Source organism: Antechinus flavipes, chromosome 2 (genome assembly GCF_016432865.1).
Source record: "Antechinus flavipes isolate AdamAnt ecotype Samford, QLD, Australia chromosome 2, AdamAnt_v2, whole genome shotgun sequence".
Lineage (NCBI taxonomy): Eukaryota > Metazoa > Chordata > Mammalia > Dasyuromorphia > Dasyuridae > Antechinus > Antechinus flavipes.
Window position 1 is genome coordinate 397,369,610 of NC_067399.1, and position 18,863 is coordinate 397,388,472.

The window sequence follows — 18,863 nt, forward strand, 5'->3', positions numbered from 1 at the left end:
GCTAAGAGGTGTGAAAGGAAGTGGTGGGAAAATACTCTATGTTGGGGTTACTGAAACCGTGGGACTGCCCATTTGCAAGGGGGGAAGGAAAGAAATAGGGTAGGAAAGCAGAGAAGGTCACCTTAATGGATGATCTAGTAGCTTTTTAGTTTTAAAAAAAATTATTCTCATTAATGAATGCTAGTTAGACCATGTTAGTCAGCCAATAAACATGTACTATGTTCCAAGCACCATTGGTAATACAAAAAAGAGACAACAGATAGTCCCTGTCTTCAAGGAGCTTACAATCTAATGGGAGAGACAATAATGTATAGACAAGCTACATACAAGATAATTAGAAATTTTATTCTATAAGAGAGGTAGGGCAAGCTCTGATTGGTGACCATAGGATCCTTGATTATGAAGTTCCATCTCCTCATTTTAGAAAACTGAATGACCAAGAAATCAAGGACTTATTCACGGTTGCAGTTAGTGTCTGGGGCAGTATTTGAACTTAGGCCTCTCAGATGTTAGGTCTATGGCAGTATGTCCCCTGAAACCTCTCTCCCTCCTTGCACTGAGATAGATGGAGCCAGGGCTTAAACTATACTCTGCTGAGACAGGAACCTTTATATCCTCTTTATAGCCCCAGTTCCTACGCCCTTCCACTGTCATAAAAGGTTTTGGCTGGGCCAGGATTAGAATAGGCAGGGTAATGTTACTTATTTTTGCTCTAGTCTTTAACCAGACTCAAACTCTTAGGAAAAAATGGCTATAATCCTCCCAGTTCCCTGTTCTGGCACCAATGTGTACATAACAATTCATTTGCTGCAAGAGTTACAGCCAAGGAGCCTCAGGCTTCCTTCAGTGAAGCAAGTCAGCAATTTTGGACTCTAACAAGAACATTATAGATTTGTAGTGGGATAAATGTCAAGGACATTTCAATTTAGAGACCTAAAATTAGATTCCCTTTCTCTTCAAAATGATGACCCAGTATGTGTCCGTGAAAAATCCAAATTGTTAAAGGGATCTCATTGTTCAATTCAAAAATTATGATAAAGAACAACATAGCACATTAAACCTCACAAATGGATTAGTGGATAAAGATATGGTTTTAAAATCGGGAAAACCTAGGTGCAAATCTAGGTTCCATTCACCACTCTACTTAGGTGACCTTCAAGAAGTCATTCTTCATGGGCTTTGATTTCCATAACTGGAAAATGAGAGGATTGGAGAATTCCAAGTTTCCTTTTAACTCTAAATTCAACTAGTGACTTGCCTGGGATTATACCATTAGTAAGTTACAAATCCAGGTTCCAAATTCAAGTAGACTGATTCCAAAACAATAAATCAAATCTGATTTGTTAGTGTTTGCCAAATTCCCAGGTGTAAATCCACACTGAAAATTTAACAATTGCAGCAAGTTGGAGTTGTTTCTAGCACTTTCTGGAAGCAGAGAGACAAAATTTTTGCCAATGAATTTGAGTCACCATGAACCCAAATATCTCTTGTTCCATAGTAGCTTTTGTTTTTGCCTGGCTCTTATGGGCAAGGCCTTATGATAGAAGATCTAAGATGTAACAGACGAATTGAACTTTTTAAAAATGTAAATAAATGTATTTTATTTTTCCAATTACCTGTAAAGATAGATTTCAACATTCATTTTTATAAGATTTGAGTTCTACTGATCCAACCATTCTGGAAAGCAATTTGGACCGATACCCAAAGGACAATCAAATTGTGCATACTCTTTGATCCATCAGTGTCTCTACTGGCCTTGTATCCCAAAGAGAGATCATAAAAGAGGGGAAAGTACCCACATGTGCAAAAATATTTTTAGCAGCCATTTTTATTGTGTTAATGAACTGGAAACAGAGTGGATGCCTTTCAATTGGGGAATGACTGAATAAGTTATGGTATATGATTGTTATAGAATATTACTATTTTATAAAGAAATAATCGACAGAATGATTTCAGAAAGTCCTGGAGAGACTTAACGTGAACTGATACTAAATGAAGTGAAAAGAACCAAGAGAACATTGTACACAGCAACAACAAGATTATATGATGATCAACTGTGATGGACTCGGCTCTTCTCAACAATGAGGTGATTCAGACCAATTCCAATAGACTTGTGATAGAGAGAGCCATCTGCATCCAGAGAGAGGACTATGGGGGCTGAATGTGGATCATAACATAGTATTTTCTAAAAAGGTAAGCTGGAGCCAGATTGAAATGTATTTTAAAGCTGAACAATGGAGTTTGTATTGGATGCTTAAAAGACCAATAGAGAGTACTAGGACTTCTTGAGCAGAGGTCAGAATGATAGTCTTCTTGAGCAGAGAATGAATGATAGTCTAGTGCTGGATAAAAGATGTATCAGAATGAGGAGAGATAAAGTAGCTGACAATGCAATAATCCAGAGAGGGTAATGAGGGCTTGAGCTGGGCAATAGCTATGTGTGTGACGAGAAGAGGCAGAAGTGAAAACTGCTGGGTGGTTTTAACTGACTAGACAATAACAGATTCAAAAAGTAAGGTGAGAGTGAATAAAGCCAAGGCTGAATCCAAGATTGTGGATCTAAGTGGTCTTAGACTATGATAGTCTTCAAGAGAAATAGCTAAGTTCATAAAATGAATGAGTTTGGTAGAGGTGAAGATAGTTCTAACTTGAATATGTTAAGTTTAAAATGCCTATGAGCTGTCTAGTTGAAAATGTCCAATACATAGTTAATAACAGGCCTAGAACTCAGAAAACGGAATAGAACTGTATATATAGATCTGTAAACAGGAATATATTAATAAATACCTAATAACAAGTTCTCAGAAAATGTATGCAGGACATATTTTTAAGTTTAATGTGCATTATTATATGTTTTCTTTCATTTTCTTAGGTCTAGACAATAAAAATAACAATAAGTCAAATCCTGATTTGAGGTGTTTGCCAATTTCCTGGTTATAAATGTTCACACTGAAAAATTAATAGTTGGAGCAAGTTGGCTGTCTCCAGTATACCCTAGAGACTAAAGATCCTAAAATATTTCTGTTGATAAATTGGGTCACCAAGAGCCCAAAGAAGTGGCAATCCCCAACTTTGAAAGACATTATTAAGGCATTAGATGGCTCCAAAGCATATAGTTTCTGAGTGAGGTTGAATGATGAGTACAGTATATGTGTATATGGTGCATATCAACTTATATCTAAGTTGATACAAATAAGATTTTCGTATCACTGAAATTCATTTGTTTCTAGAATGGATATATTTATTAGACTGGACAATATTTAAGAAGTAAATGCTTTTCTTGGCAATGCTTTGGTTTTTTAATGTCTCAAAGCCAAATTGAGATCAAATTATTCACCTTACCTCTTCCCTGCATTCTAGAATAGTACAGGGCAAAACAAATAGTACTATTTGGAAAGTAAACATGCTAGATCTACTGCTAAGAGCTGGTGGTTATAGCTGTTATTTATTGGAGAGATTAGTTCTCCACTAGGGACTCAAGAGAGAAGTAAACATCTTTAGGTCATCCCTTTTCCACAGACAGAAATAGTGGTTTGCAGTGTGATTTCAGGGACCCAGAAAAGATTTTCTACCCTGAAAACATCTTCATCTGGTCCTAAAGCAATAAACTATTTTAACAAAAAACAAAGTTTTTCATGTTAGTAAGAGAAGAGACCTTAGAAGATATTTTGAATGAAATTCATACTAAGGTAGAAAAGAGTAATGGAAAAAGCATTCCCTAAGAAATAGTTTTGATATTGATTCTTAAAAAGTATTATGGAATGCATCTTTAAAAAAATCAGGAAACTGAGAGAACATGCGAGAACCAAAATTTTATCTAATGCCAGGGTAGAGCTGGGGTTGTTGATGTCTCCCTTTTCTGAATCTGTCTAATACTGATAATACTTTGCATTTGTATAATGCTTTATAAATGTCAAAAGGTTTTCCAATCATGCTCTATTTGATCCTCATCCCCTATATAACAGAGTGGGTGAATACCATAATCTTTGGTCAGACCAAGAAATTAAAGCTTAGACTATTGATATATATTGTCTAAGGTTATATAGCCAGTTATTCACATAAGTAAATAGGTGAATTTTTGGATATTTTGAGATATATTCCAGAACTCTTTCCACATATTTTTGTACCATAAACTCTAACTTTTGACTATTCATTGCCTAACATGATTTTCTTGCCTCAAAAAATTGTCTATTACTTTTCTCCTTAGCTAGAGAGAAGGCAGGCAGCCATCTCTGAACATAGTCTTAGTCTACATTCACAGGGCTCTGTCCTTGGTCCTGTTCCACTCAATACTTTTATCAAAATTAAGTATAAGTTAGAAAAAGGAAAAACAAAAAGGAGATATGGATGATTTTGAGACCAAGTCAGTACCTAGATTAAGAATAACTTGCTCATGCTATCTGTCAATTTGATAGGCCCTCAGAATCAGGTAGTTTCTCTTCTTGGGTCCCTATTAACTTCTCATTTGGGGACATAGCAGCAAAAGAAATGACAGCTATATTAGGAAATAGTGAGAGAAGATAAATAAAGGTGTATAGCCTTTTGCTTCAAAATTAAAAAGCAGAAAGTATTTTGGGTCACACAGAAAAGGGGGTTTTTAATCTTTAATTAATAAGCTCTTCCACTTCTCCAGATTCCAAAATTGCTCTATGCCCCCTCCCTTCCAAAAAATCAATTGTTGGCCCAACAAGACAAAAGAAAGCTAAGCCAAATTTGGCTCCTTGTGCATTTAAAGCTTTTTCAAAACCACACTGGGACTCCCTCCTTCTTTGATCTCCTATACCTTGGTATGTGAATGCAAATTAAATACTTTTCCATCCCCAATGCATGAAGAGCTTTTCAAAGATCAAATGTGCCTGTGGACTGTCTTGGGTAGTGGGATTGATTTGGAGTTTTAATGATATTTGCTGGCACAGATTTGCTAACCCAGATTCCTGAAGGCAGCCCCCAGGGCAGGTCAGACAGCAGAGCAGGGGCAGATATTTTTATCCATCCTATATCCCTGGCAAATACATCTGACTGTGGCATCCTCTTTGTTAAGAAGAGAACTCTTAGTCTGCATCCACCTTAACATGGTACAGCAGATGAGCATCCAGTGGTATTTTCTCCTCCCAGCAGTCCCAGGCTTACATCTTCCTGAATGAAATGGAACATGGTCAAACCAGGCACCTATACCTCTGCATTTAAGGTTATTCCATAGGACAATGAGCATAGCTTTTCCTCATTTGTGCAGTTACTGGAATAATTCTATTCCCAAGAGTATAGAGGTCATTTCCATTCATTCAATACACATTTATTAAGCATCTCCTATGTGCTTATGTGACACAATAAATTAATTTTTTAATACTTAATGAAATGTATGCCAATATTCTGTAAGGTTAAGAGAAGGATAAAAGTAGCAATATTTTTGTAATAATAATACCACTGTCAAAATATCAAAAGACTAAGGATTTGCTCAGTCATTCATTAGTAATATTGTTTTACTGAATAGTATTATTACTGAACAAGTATTATTATTTATAACTTAAAGGCGAAAAAATTGTGGTTCAGAGTTGTTATTGTGCATGAACATAAATCTAGTTTAGTGTGGAATCTTGGATTTGAATTCTGTTATCAGTGGTAGCTCATCCTTTTCCAGGATAGAAGGTTAAATAGGGCAGATGAGAAAAGTTGCCAGTCTCCCAATTCTCAGAAGTTTCATCCCTAAAAACATTGATCTATTGGCCCACCATTTTGGAAAAGACAGTGCCTATAGAAAGAAGAGCAATCAGAAGACTTTTGTGATAGGACCAGTATGTACCAAGAAGACCTGTTTTTTCTCCTTCCTTAAAGTTGATCAACCTAGGGGTGATCCCTTCCTGGTAACTTTTGATTGTGTTGATGTAGCTTCCCAGTCATGTGGGGACATAAAGGTCTCATTCATGTGGGATTAGTGCTTTTCATACTTGGGTGTGCCAGAAAACCATGCAAATCAAATCAACCACATCCTCCTCTGATGAACCCATATTACCATATAGAGACAAGGTATATGTCTCCATAGAAGATAAGGCTTATGAATCCCTGTTTCATTTCTTATTATGTTAAAACTAAGTAACCTGCTTTTGCTAATTAGTGACCAATTATCAATCACAATTTGTTGACCACCTACCATCTGTCAGGAAATAGGGATTTTTTTAAAAAAAGGTAAAAGAGGCAAAGAGGCAAAAGACAGTATCTGCCCTCACAATCTAATGCACTTCATTGCATTCCTGCATCAGGCCTGAGCATAATAACTTATGAACAAGTATTAGCTCTGATATTTAAGATCATATCTTCATTTCTTCATGACTCCATTTTGGATTTTCTTGGCAAGATTACTGGAGTGGTTTGCCATTTCCTTCTTGCTGGAGTGGTTTGCCATTTTTTCTCTAACTCATTTTACAGATGAGGAACCTGAGGCAAACAGGGTTAAGTGACTTATCCAGAGCAACACAGCTATATAAGTCTTCCTGACTTCAGGTCTGGCACTCTAGCCACTATTCCATAGTTGCCCCTTTATAGTTATTAGGGAAATCATATCCCTTCTGAGCCTTAGTTTTCCTATATATAAATTAGGACAATTAGACCTATAATATCTTTCCTAAAAGATTGTCATAAGAAAATAATTTTATAAAGTTAAGACATTCGAGTAAATTATCAGTGTGATGAAAAGAACACTTTTTTTTTTTATTTAATATTTTATTCTCCCTTGCTCCCAGTTACATGTAAAAACAAGAGCACTGTTTCTGGAGTCAGAGGTCTTAAGTTAGGCTCAAAGTTACCTCTTATGCTTACTACCAGTGTGATCTTGGTCAAATCACTAAATATCCATGTGCTTTAATTTCCTCCCATATTAAATATAAGATTTGGACTAGATGATCTCTACAGCCAGGGCACTAAGCAGATGCTCTTTACCAGATTTCTAGAAGGACAAGTACAAAAATTCCAGGGCATGAGCTCGTACATCAAAGTATCTGAGTCTCTTACAATGTTGTATTTAGGGAATATATTCTAAAAGTCTGCCTAATTTTGTGGAGCACATGTAAACTTAAAAAAACTTACTTCTTTTTAACAATTCCCCATTACATAACACACTAATAAGAAAAAATAGACAAGAATTTTCTCTATGTCATTTAGTTCTATTCACAGTGGAAATAAATTTAGTCTGAATGAATCTAAACATGAGTACAGAAGTTTTTTTTCAGCCAAAAAAGATTTAACTGCCCAAAATGGAGAAATAGAAAGATATATTTTAGGTCTTAAATGCTCCCCCACATGACATTTACCCACTTTTCACATTTTTTATCGTTTTCCTTTTCTGTGGGTATGTCTATATAGATAAAATGAAGGGAAAAACTGAGACCATTATCTAGATAACTCAGTCTTCTTGCTCTACTAGTAACAATATTTCCCAAGAATAGATGTTCTCAGAGATGTGACCTTGACCTTCTAAAGCCTTAGGTTGTGGCAAATATCCTGGGGTTTCTTCAGAGAAGGGAAGCAATATACCAGATATAGTACATGCCAAAGCCACAGATTAAGGAAGCAGCAAGCTAATTGGGTGTGGTTTCCAAGGTAACAGATACCAGCTGTCCATGGCTTGATGGGATCTTGGATGAATTGTAGAAAAATAAGAAATATTTAAAATTTCTATAAAATCAAATGGGGGGGGAGAAGGTATAACCTCAAGTAATTGAGCTAAAACATAATGTTGGAAATAGTTAATTACAAAAGGAACAAGAAGAGTGATTTTTTTCAGGTAGGGAAAAAGAAATATATTCTTGTCCTCTTTGGCTCTATCTGTTCAATTTTTAAAAGTTGCTTTAATCTGTTGATCCTCCATGTAGCCAATTTATCATTTTTCCTTGTTCCAATTAATCCTTGCTTCATGGTGAATTGAGACAATTCCCTATTAACTTTTTTCCCTTTTTATCAGATCTCAATAATGGAAAATTATTTCCAACATGAAGAGGACAAAAGACAGTTTGCTTTGTCTTCAATTATCTGGAAATAGGAAAGTATATTTCTTGTGTTTTTTTGTCTGCCTCTCTCTTGTGATGAAAAAAAAAAAAAAACTGCAGGAGATGTCATCTAAACCTCAGTCCTGCTCTAGGATGTGTGTAGGCTGTTGGCTCATTTGCTCATCTCTTCTTTTCTCTGAAGAAATATAAGCAAGGAGGGAAAAGGAAGTGTTACAGGGGGCAACTTTGCAAGTCCTGCTGGGCCCTACAGTTTCTGTACAATGGATCAGAATGTTTTGGTTTTAAAAACAAAAACACTACCACAAACTGATTTTTTTAAAAAAAATCTTATTTCTTCACCTAAATTTGAGGCAATTAGAAAGATTCTTTTTATTCTTACTTAATAAATAAAGGATGCTGATACAGCAATTTTTGTGCAAGGAGCTATATATAATTCACCAATTCAAAGGTTCATAGAGTTATTGTTGGAAAGGCCCTTAAAGAATATCTCCTCCAATCTCTTCATTTTAGAGAATGAAGTAAAGTTATTTACCCAAGATTTCCCGTGTAGTAAGGGACAGTACTAGGTTTAAAACCCAGTACTGCTTCCAAATCCAGTTTTCTTTCCACTGTTCTGGATTGTAGCAAAGAAAAGGAGTTTGTCAGTCTCCACTTTAAATCTCGTAGATAGTGGTGAGGTAAGGAATAAGGGGCTGGGGAAGAAGACACAGGCTGAAAACTGGTGGTCAAGGTTATCTCTATCAGCAATGCTGAATCTAACTTACATTGTACAGACCTTATTTTAAGAAAAAATATGCATGTATATGTATGCGTGAGTTTATTCATTGTTCTGTGTCCATGTGTTTACATTATTGACTCTAGTAATTTAAGTGATTTTGAGTATGATTCTCTGCTGATGTATTTCTGAATATCTATGTGTTTGCCTCAGTGTGTGTGTGTGTGTGTGTGTGTTTAGGTTTATGTCTATGTCTGTGTATGAAAGAGAGACAGAGAAAGAAAGGGAGGAAGAAGGAGAGGGAGAGAGGAAGGGGAAAAGAGAGGGAGGGAGGGAAAGAGGAACATAGGGAAGGAGGGAGGTGCAGAAGGAGAGCAGGAGAGAGAGAGAGAGAGGGAGAGAAAGAAAGAAGGAAAATGGAGGGAGGGAAAAAAAGGAGGGAAAAGGAAGGGAGAGAGAAAGGGAGGGAGAAAAAGAGAGAGGGAGGGAGGGAGAGAGGAAGAAAGAAAAAGGAGGAGAGAAAAGGAGGGAAGGAAAAAAGAAGAGAGGGATAGAAGAAAAAGGGAGAGAAAAAGGGAGAGAGAGAGAAGGGGAGAGGGAAGGAGAGAGGGAGAAAGGGAAAGAGAAAAGAGGGAGAGTGAGGAGAAAGAGGGGGGAGGGAGAGAGGGAGAGAGAGAGAGGAAAGGAGAGCAGAAAGGAGAAAAAGAGGGAGGGAGAGAGGGAAAGAGGTATTTCTCACTGTGCTCAAGCATACACATATCTTTGTAGGTATCATTTTATAAATTTATGTCTGTTTATAGTCAATTAATTTCAATAAGTGCTCTATTCAGCATTTTTGAGGGTTAAGAAAGGTATATAAAATTTAATATCTAGCTAATTCATTATAAAGTATGCTTTTGATGCAGGATGCAAATTTCTGAGGTTGTCATTCAGCAGAACTATGATTCAACAAACACCAATTAAGCACCAAATAACACATAAACTTGTCTAGTAAAAATTGTCCTTGGTGCTTTCACACTTTCCTCTCTTCTTCTTCTATGACCTTCTCCCTGCTTTTATTACCTCAGAACCTTTATCTCAGTTTCACAATCCTTTTCAGGTATTGGTGGATAAAGGTTTCAAGGTAATCGATCGATAATTATTTATTAACGCATCTACTATGTGCCATGCACAGTGCTAACTGCTAGGAATATGAAAAAACACAAAAGACTGTCCCTAACCTCATGGAGCTCATAATCCAATGGGGAAGTCAACATGCAAATAACTATGTGCAAATAATCTCTATACAGGATAAATAGGAAATATTTAACGAAGGGAAGGCACTAACATTTAAGTTCAGTTCAGTAGTTTTTCAGTCATATCCAACTCTTCATGACCCCATTTGGAGTTTTCTTGGCAAAGATGCTAGAGTATTTGCCATTTTCTTCTCCAGCTCATTTTACAAATTTGAGGAAACTTAAGCAAACAGGGTGATGTGACTTTCCCAAGTCACCCACCTAGTAAATATTTGAGGTCAGATTTGAACTCAGGAGGATGAGTCTTCCTGACTCCAAGCCAGGCACTCCTAACTGACCCAACTAGCCTTAAGGGAGATCAAAAAAGGCTTCCTCTAGAAGGTGAGATTTTAGTTGTGACTTCAGGAAGCCAAGGAAGTCAAAAGGCAAAGATAAGGAGGGAGAGCCTTGCAGACTTAGGATATTTCCACTTTAACAAGGTTTTCTGTAGGGGATTTAGAGTTAGAAGAGTGTTAAAAAATCATCTAATTCTCTCATTTTATATATGATGACCCTGATGCCCAGCAAAATTATGTAACTACAGGGTTATACAGGAAGAGAAGAAAAGGTCAGTGTGGCAGAGTGCTAGACTTGGAATCAGAAAGCCTTGGCTTCCCATCCTGCTTCTGACATTTAATCATTGTGTAACTCTACAGTCTCTCTAATGCTCAGATTTTTAATCTACAAAATGAAAAGAGCAATAAAACTGTTGTGAAGATAATGTGTGTAGAAAGATTTCGCATACTTCACATAGGAGGCACCTTTCTACATACAAGGATTTCACATACTCAGAGGCATCATAGGAATTTGAGCCAGTGCAAGATTGAACCCAGGTCTTTTTGATTCTTTTTTCACTGTATCATGATGTCTTTCATTGTATCTTTAAAACTTTCCATTGACTTGAACTTAAATTCCTTCCAAATAACCCCCAAATTTAAGAGTTTTAATTGCAATAGATTACAATATATTGTCATATAGTTCATATCATATATGTGAAAGTGTCATTATGTGGTCTGGTGAGATACCAGATATGATGAATGGACTAGGGTTTCAAAGATTTGGAGCTGGACTGAAATTTAGAAGTTATCCAGTACAGCTCTCCCATTTTATGGATGGGCATCCTGAGGCCAGAGCAGCTAGTAAGTGGCAGAATCGGGGATGTGCTGGAGCAAGCCTGAATTGGCTAAGAAGTGCCAGTTGTTAAATTATGTGAGCATTTACATCTAAAAAATCAACCTTACAAATCTGGGCTTGACTTACTATTCTGCTGATTGTCTAGAATTAAGGAAATGATAAAGAAGATGTTAACAATACAGATTAAACTTTAAAGTGCCTAATGGATACTTACATTTGTTGTTCGGTCATTCAGTCATATCCACTTCTTCATGTTCCCATATGGGGTTTCTTGGTGAAGAGTGGAGTGGTTTGCCATTTCCTTCTTCAGTTGATTAAAGCAAGCAGAGGTCAAGTGGCTTGTCCAGGATCACATAACTAAAAAGTATCTGAGGCCAAATTTGAATTCAGGTCTTTCTGATTTCAGGGCAAGTATTCTATCCCCTGGGACACGAGTATATGTTTGTGTGTGTGCATACACACACATGCACTTTTTTTTAAAGAGAGGTGATTGTTAGATATTTCCCAGAATGCCCTGGTTAAAATTTAAGACTTCTGATCTCAAGTGCTGTACCTTTTCTATCTCACTGTACTATCCCCAATGTTTCTTCCTGTTCTTCCTTTCTGCTGTTTTCCCTACAACCACCCCATCTTGATGGCTACAGTAAATACTTTAGGGATAAATTCAAGATCCAGGAACTCTAATTTAATGGAATTATGGTTCCTGCCAAGTGGCTGTCCAAAATAAACAGAAGTCAAAGTTGCAGCAGACATGCAGCAGACCAGAAACTTAGTAGGGAAATTGTCTCTTTCTCCACATGGAGGTAGAAGAGATGTGGTATGATCTTTCTCTGGCTTGTTTTCTTCTCTGGCTGTCTCCAAACCACAGTAAAAGTCCCCTTTTCCTGTGACTAAAGTCACACCTTCTCCGGGAAGCCTTTCCTGATCTCCCTTTAAATCTAGTGCCTTCCTTCTGTTAATTATCTCCAGTTTATCCTGTATATCGCTTATTTGTACCTAAGTGTTTGCATGTTATTTCCCCCATGAGACTGTGAGCTCCTTGACAATAGGAACTGCTTTTTTTTTTTTTTTTTTTTTTTTGTATCCCTAGCACTTAGCATGGCGCCTGGCATATAGTAGGTACTTAATAAATGTTTATTAACTTCCTATAGTTTTATGCACAAACAAGTGCCTAGTAAATGCTTGCTAATTGTTAAGTAATGACTCAGAGTAGCAGAGGCCAGAGTGTGCCTGGCATGCATCAGTGTCTATTCCTGTGTAGATTTTCCTGAAGGGCTCTGGGTATGCTTTCCACCACTATCAGAGAGAATGGTTTGGAGGACTTGGGAAAATAGGGGTGGGGGTGAAAGCTTTCTGCTTCAGCAGTGAGCTGGGTACTATGCCCAGAATCAACACTTGCCATGGCAACCATAGCACATGAACTGGCAAAGACTCAAGATGTATCTCAGATGTTTTGCAAATGTGGCAAAGAGCCAGATTAAAGGCTCCAAAAGAAACGATGGAACAGGAGGAGTAAAGAAGGGGATCTAAGGATGTTCCTAATGAAAATATAATTTTCTATACCCTTCTCTTCAATGCCTCAAGCACCTTTGTTCTGTATGAAGAAAGGAAAGCATTCAGTAAACTAGGGAGAGAAGATAGGAGTGTGGAAGAAGAATCATTTGATTTCTCCAGAAAGTTCTTGGGACTCACAACTCTTGACTCATCAGAGGTGGGAAGATGATGGATAATATCACTGGGAGGAAATACTAGTAATTTTGCTAGGGTGCCTAAGGCAGAACCCAGGATGGCTCCTAGATGTTTGGCTTCTCAGTCTGAGCGTGTTCATATTCCCTCTCCGAAGCCAGGATTGATCTTTAAACTTCAAGAGGCAGTGTGGTGCAATGTAGAACATGTCAATGAGGGAAGTCGGGCTTATCTGATATGAGTTCAAAGCCAACTCCGTCACTTGGACAATTCATTCACCTTTTTTGCAGGGCTGTTCCCTGATCTATAAAATGAGACTATTAGACTAGATATCTTTTAATATTCATTTTGCTTCTAAAGCTATGTTCCTATGAAAGCTAATGATACCAACATGTTAAAATAGCCTGACATTGATCCAACAGCTACAAAAAGATCCATGCTTTATGGAACCTGCTTGTTACCTAGACAGAACATCCAGAATACAATAATAGGAGTAGCAATAATAACAATAACAATAAAAAGCAACATTTGTGGCATTTTGCAAAGCAGTTTTTTTTCACCAAAGGGGGAGTGGGAATTATAGGTAGACAACAATAACAAATGGCAAGTCTGGACTCTAATCCAAGTTTTCTGGCTCCAAAACCGGTGTTTTTTTGACTATGCTATTCTGAAGGACCAAAAGAAGGAGCTCTGACACCCGAGGCAAGCACCAGCCCAGGATAGATAGGTAGCTGGTGGCTAGATGGATCAGTAGTTAGAAAGGTGATGGATGGGTAGATAGATGCTAGATTTATAGACCATATGTAGATGATAGATAATAATAATGACAATAAATAGATATTATTAATATAATATTAATTATATGCCAGGCATTATTCTAAGAACTTTATAATAATTGTTTTATTTGGTCCTCTCAACTACCCTGGAAAGTAGGTGCTATTATTATTATTCCCATTTTACAGATGAGGAAACTGAGGCAAACAGGAGTTTAGTGACTTTCCCAGGATCACACAATTATTACATATCTGAGGCTGGATTTGAATTCAGGTTTTCCTGACTTCAGATCTAACTTAGAGAAAGGGGGAGGAAAGAGGGAAAGAGAGAAAAAGAAAAAGCACTTATTGATCACTTGCTATGTACCGGCACTGTGTTCTTACTCTGGGGATACAAATACAAGGAAACAAGAAAATCTCTGTATTCAGGGAGCTTATTTTCTAATGGGGGAAGAAAACTCATAAAAGAGAGCTGAAAGATGAGTCTCCATTGGAGGAAGCATAGTGTGCAATTGGTTGGGAAGCAAAATAGAGCCCTGGTTCTGGTTAAAGACCTCCTAAGTCAATTTTTTTAATGGCAAATTCAGTTGAGTCTGGAGGAATAGGGATGGAGAAAGCACTACATGATATCTCAGATCTCAAGGGAGAGATATTACAAATATCAAGAAAGAGATCGTGATAAAACCGTATGTGGAAAAGTATAAATTCTGGGGCACTATGAGGCTACTGAACAGCTATGTGGTGCAGTTGGTAGAGTGCCAGGCCTGGGGTCAGACAGAGCCTCATCCTTAAGAGTTCAAATCTACCCTCAAACACCTACTGGCTATATGACCCTGGGCCTCAGTTTCCTCACCCATAAAATGAGCTGGCAAAGGAAAGAGCAAACCACTCCAGTGTCTTTGCCAAGAAAACCTCAAATGGGTTAAGAAGAGTCAGACATGACTAAAACAACTAAACAAGTCAGGTTGCTGTAGGAATGCTGCCATTTTAAAGAGAAAGAAAGGATAATTTGGGCAAGAGTTTATCTTAAAAGGGTAGGCTCCATTTTGGACACTTGCCAAACAGTAGCTTTCTTTTCTTAACTTATTATTTTTGCTAATTAGGCACTAAACTCCATTGGTGCACATATAAATGCTAAAATGAGAATATAGATTTAAATCTGGAAGGGGTCTTAGAGGTATAATCCCCCTTTATTTTACATATAAGAAATTTGGGTCCAGAGAATCCAAGGACATTGCCTTTGAATTAGTGGCAGTCTGGGACAAGACCCTACCATATATCCTACCACATGCCCTACCATCATACCATACGCCCTACTATATACCCTACCATATGTCCTACCACCCTACCATACACCCTACTATATACCCTACCATACTCCCTACCATATGCCCTACCACCCTACCATCTACCCTACCATACTCCCAACCATACATCCTACCATATACCCTACCATACGCCCTACCATATACCCTACCATATGCCCTACCATACTCCCTACCATATGCCCTACCACCCTACCATCTACCCTACTATACCCCCAACCATACACCCTACCATATACCCTACCATACGCCCTACCATATACCCTACGATATGCTCTACCATCCTACCATATACCCTACCATACCCCCAACCATACACCCTACCATACTCCCTACCAAACACTCTACCATATGCCCTACCATACACCCTATCATATATCCTACTGTACTGTCTACCATACACTCTACCAATACGCTTTACCATACACCCTACTATATACCCTACCATATACCCTACCATACACCCTACCATTAAGCCATGAAGTGCATACTCATTTTTTTTTTGCTTGAATTGAGTTGGTATGAGTGAGTAGGTGTTTGTCCTTCCTTCTCAAAAAGGACCAGTGACATCAGGAGAAGGATATTTTGACTTGCAAATAAATTGGATTTAAGTGTGTCTGGGCTGTGCAAAGATGCCAGCCTCATTCTCTCCTACAGAGTAATTTAGAGTACATACAGCCTTATTGAATTGAAGGGGATGGGATTGGAATGACAGATGGACGATAGAGGAAAGCTCAAGGAACCCTAAGGTCCCCAAAAATAGCCTATCTAGACCTGGAAGTAGGACTGGGGATTCCACTGTTCTTTTCCCTCCCAAGAACATAGAAAAGCCGCCAGACATCACAAGTAGATTCTCCCCACCCCCGGCTAGCCATGAGACACATGGATTGTCTGGCAGAAGTTGCTCAATCCTTCTCTGAAATTGGAAGTAGAAACCTGTCCTATTTTTGTTCAATTCACTATTGTCTTAGGAAAATACAAGGTTTTGCTTTGAACTTTTCTCATCTTCTTCTTTCTTTCTGCACTTCTAGTAACTTGGGCCTTTTAGTTTTCCAAAGGACTTCAAAGTGACTAAATGAAGAATGAGAAGTGGCAAACTGAGGTTTTTAATGCTCTCATCCAGAAGCTTGCCCAGCAGCCTAAATTCTTTGATCCAAAGATCTTGGACTCCATGTGTTTTATACACAATGATGAGGTCCTGAGTAATAAGGTGAGGTTGGCAGGGAAAGACTGAAGTATTGGTAGAATTACTTCCTGAAGCAACAGGGAAGGACATTGATGGGGTTCAGTTAAATCTTATAGTCCCACCCTCTCAGGAGGTAGTGGGCATCCCTGCCTTGCTGTGTTTGGTCAGAAATCCAAGTTATATCGAATCCCTGAGATTAAATTGCCCCATTAAATATGGCTATGGTCCATACCATCTTTGCTGAATCCTTTTTGGGTTAGTTCACCAGGGTGTCCTGCTTCATAGTGTCTTTTTTTCTCACCTCTCCCCCATGCCTCATGGTGTCTCTTCTGTCTCCTCCTTATAGCTAACTTGCTCTTTTTCTGGTGCTAAATCCTTAGGATTTAGCCTGTCAGTCAAGGGCATACTCCAGTCTTATAGAGTGTTCCCTTTCTCCTGGTTAATTATGAGTTCTACTGGGGAACTTGTCTTTTCCATGGTTACTTGTTTGTTACATGCTCTCCCAACTCATTTCACATGTACTATTTCTGGTATCTGTTGTATCTCTTCATTTTGTCTGTAATCTCTTTTAAATAAACTTACTTTTTGCCAAGGAGAATGATCATTATGAATTCTTCATATGACTAAATCCCAATATTTATGTCTACACCAGTCTCATCATCTGGAATGAGAAATTGCTCTTCTAAATCACATCAGTAAGACACCCCATCTCCTGCCTCCAAACATTTCACTGGTTTGCCCCTCTGCCTGGAATTCTCTCCCTTCTCATTTGTACATCCTGGCTTTCTTCAAATCTCAACTAAAATTTCACCTTTTAGAAGAAGCCTCTAGTACCTTCCTTTCAGTTAATTATTTCCCATTTATCCTATATAACATGGGTACTGTTGTACTGCATCCCCCATTAGGCTGTAACTTATTTAAGAGCAGGAAATGGTAGAGTTTTTGTTTATTTTTTGCCTTTCTTGGTATCCTCTGCTTGGTGCATGGAAGATACTTAAGAAATACTTGAGAACTTGATTTGAATGACCAAAGGACTTTCCATTTTTTAATAAGTTCACAACTTCCACTTACAATGCTTCTAACCATCTTTATTTTAAAATCAACAATTTTCAACTTCCAGAATTCCCAAACACTTTGTTGTTCAACAATTAACCCCCCCACCAAAAAAAAAAAAAAAAAAAAAAAAAAAAAGAAGTACACCATTAGTAAAGATTGGGAATTCTGGATCCTATTATTGGTAACTGAACAACCTATACCTATACACCAAATGGATCCAAAAAGTTTGGGAATTCTGGATCCATTTAGAGTATAGGTATGGGTTGCTCAGCTACTCATACTTAGGAAAATGGAGAAAACTGTGGCACTGATTATATGTAAGAAATTGTAAATGTAGAGAAAAATTAAATATTATGTTTTAGAAAGTTCATTGAACAAGAATCAGGAAAACTGATTTCTAGTCTCAGCTCTGCTGAGTACTTATCTCTCAGGATTGTTGGGAGGATCAAATGAAATAATATTTCTAAAATGCTTAAGAAATGCTTTTTTTTCTATTCTTATTCAGAGACATATTACTACAGAAATGACCCTAAAACAAAGTGTTCCCAGATTTAGCCATGGCTATTAGGAGGTAGTTCCAGAGAGAACCAATAGAAAATTTTGTATATCCTTTTTAAAAAAATGTTATTTTTGAATTTATGATTGTCCTTTTAGAGAAGAGAAAGTAATTTGTTTTTTCTAAAGTTAACCTGTGAGAGGAAAGGGACAAGAAAAGGGGGCCAGGAGGTCTTTTTTTTTTCATCAAGAACTTTTTTTTAATTAAAGCTTTTTATTTTCAACATATATACATGCATAATTTTCAACATTTATCCTTACAAAATTTTGTGTTCTAATTCTTTCTCTCCCATCCCCTCTTCTAGATGGCAAGTGATCCAATATGTGTTAAATATATTCTTCTATACATATTTCCACAAATATCATACTACACAAGAAAAGTCAAATCAAAAAGGGAAAAAGAGAAAGAAAACAAAATGCAAGTAAACAACAAAAAAAGTGAAAATACTATGTTGTGGTCTACATTCAGTCCCCACAGTCCTCTCTCTGCGTGCAGATGTCTCTCTTCATCACAAAGACCATGGGAACTGACCTGAATTATCCCGTTGTTGAGAAGAGCCTTGTCCATCAGAATTTATTATCTTATAATCTTGTTGTTACCATGTACAATGATCTCCTGGTTCTGCTCATTTCATGTAGGATCAGTTCACGTAAGTCTCTCCAAGCTTCCCTGAAATCATCCTCCCATGAAATCATTTCTTATAGAACAATCATATTCCATAACCTTCATATACCATAACTCATTCAGCCATTCTCCAACTGATGGGCATCCACTCAGTTTCTAGTTTCTACAAGTTCAGTAGAAACACTTCTGTATCAAAGGATATGTGCAGTTTGATAGCTCTTTGGGCATAGTTCCAAATTGCTCTCCAGAACGGTTGAATCAGTTCACAACTCCAGCAACAATGCATCAGCATCTCAGTTTTCCCACATCCCCTCCAACATTCATCATTATCTTTTTTTGTCATCTTAGCCAATCTGAGAAGAGTGTAGTGGTATCTCAGAGTTGTCTTAATTTGCATTTCTCTGATCAATAGTTATTTAGAGCACCTTTTCATGTGACTAGAAATGGTTTTAATTTCATCTGAAAATTGCCTCTTCATATCCTTTGACCATTTATCAATTGGAGAATGACTTGAATTCTTATAAATTTGAGTCT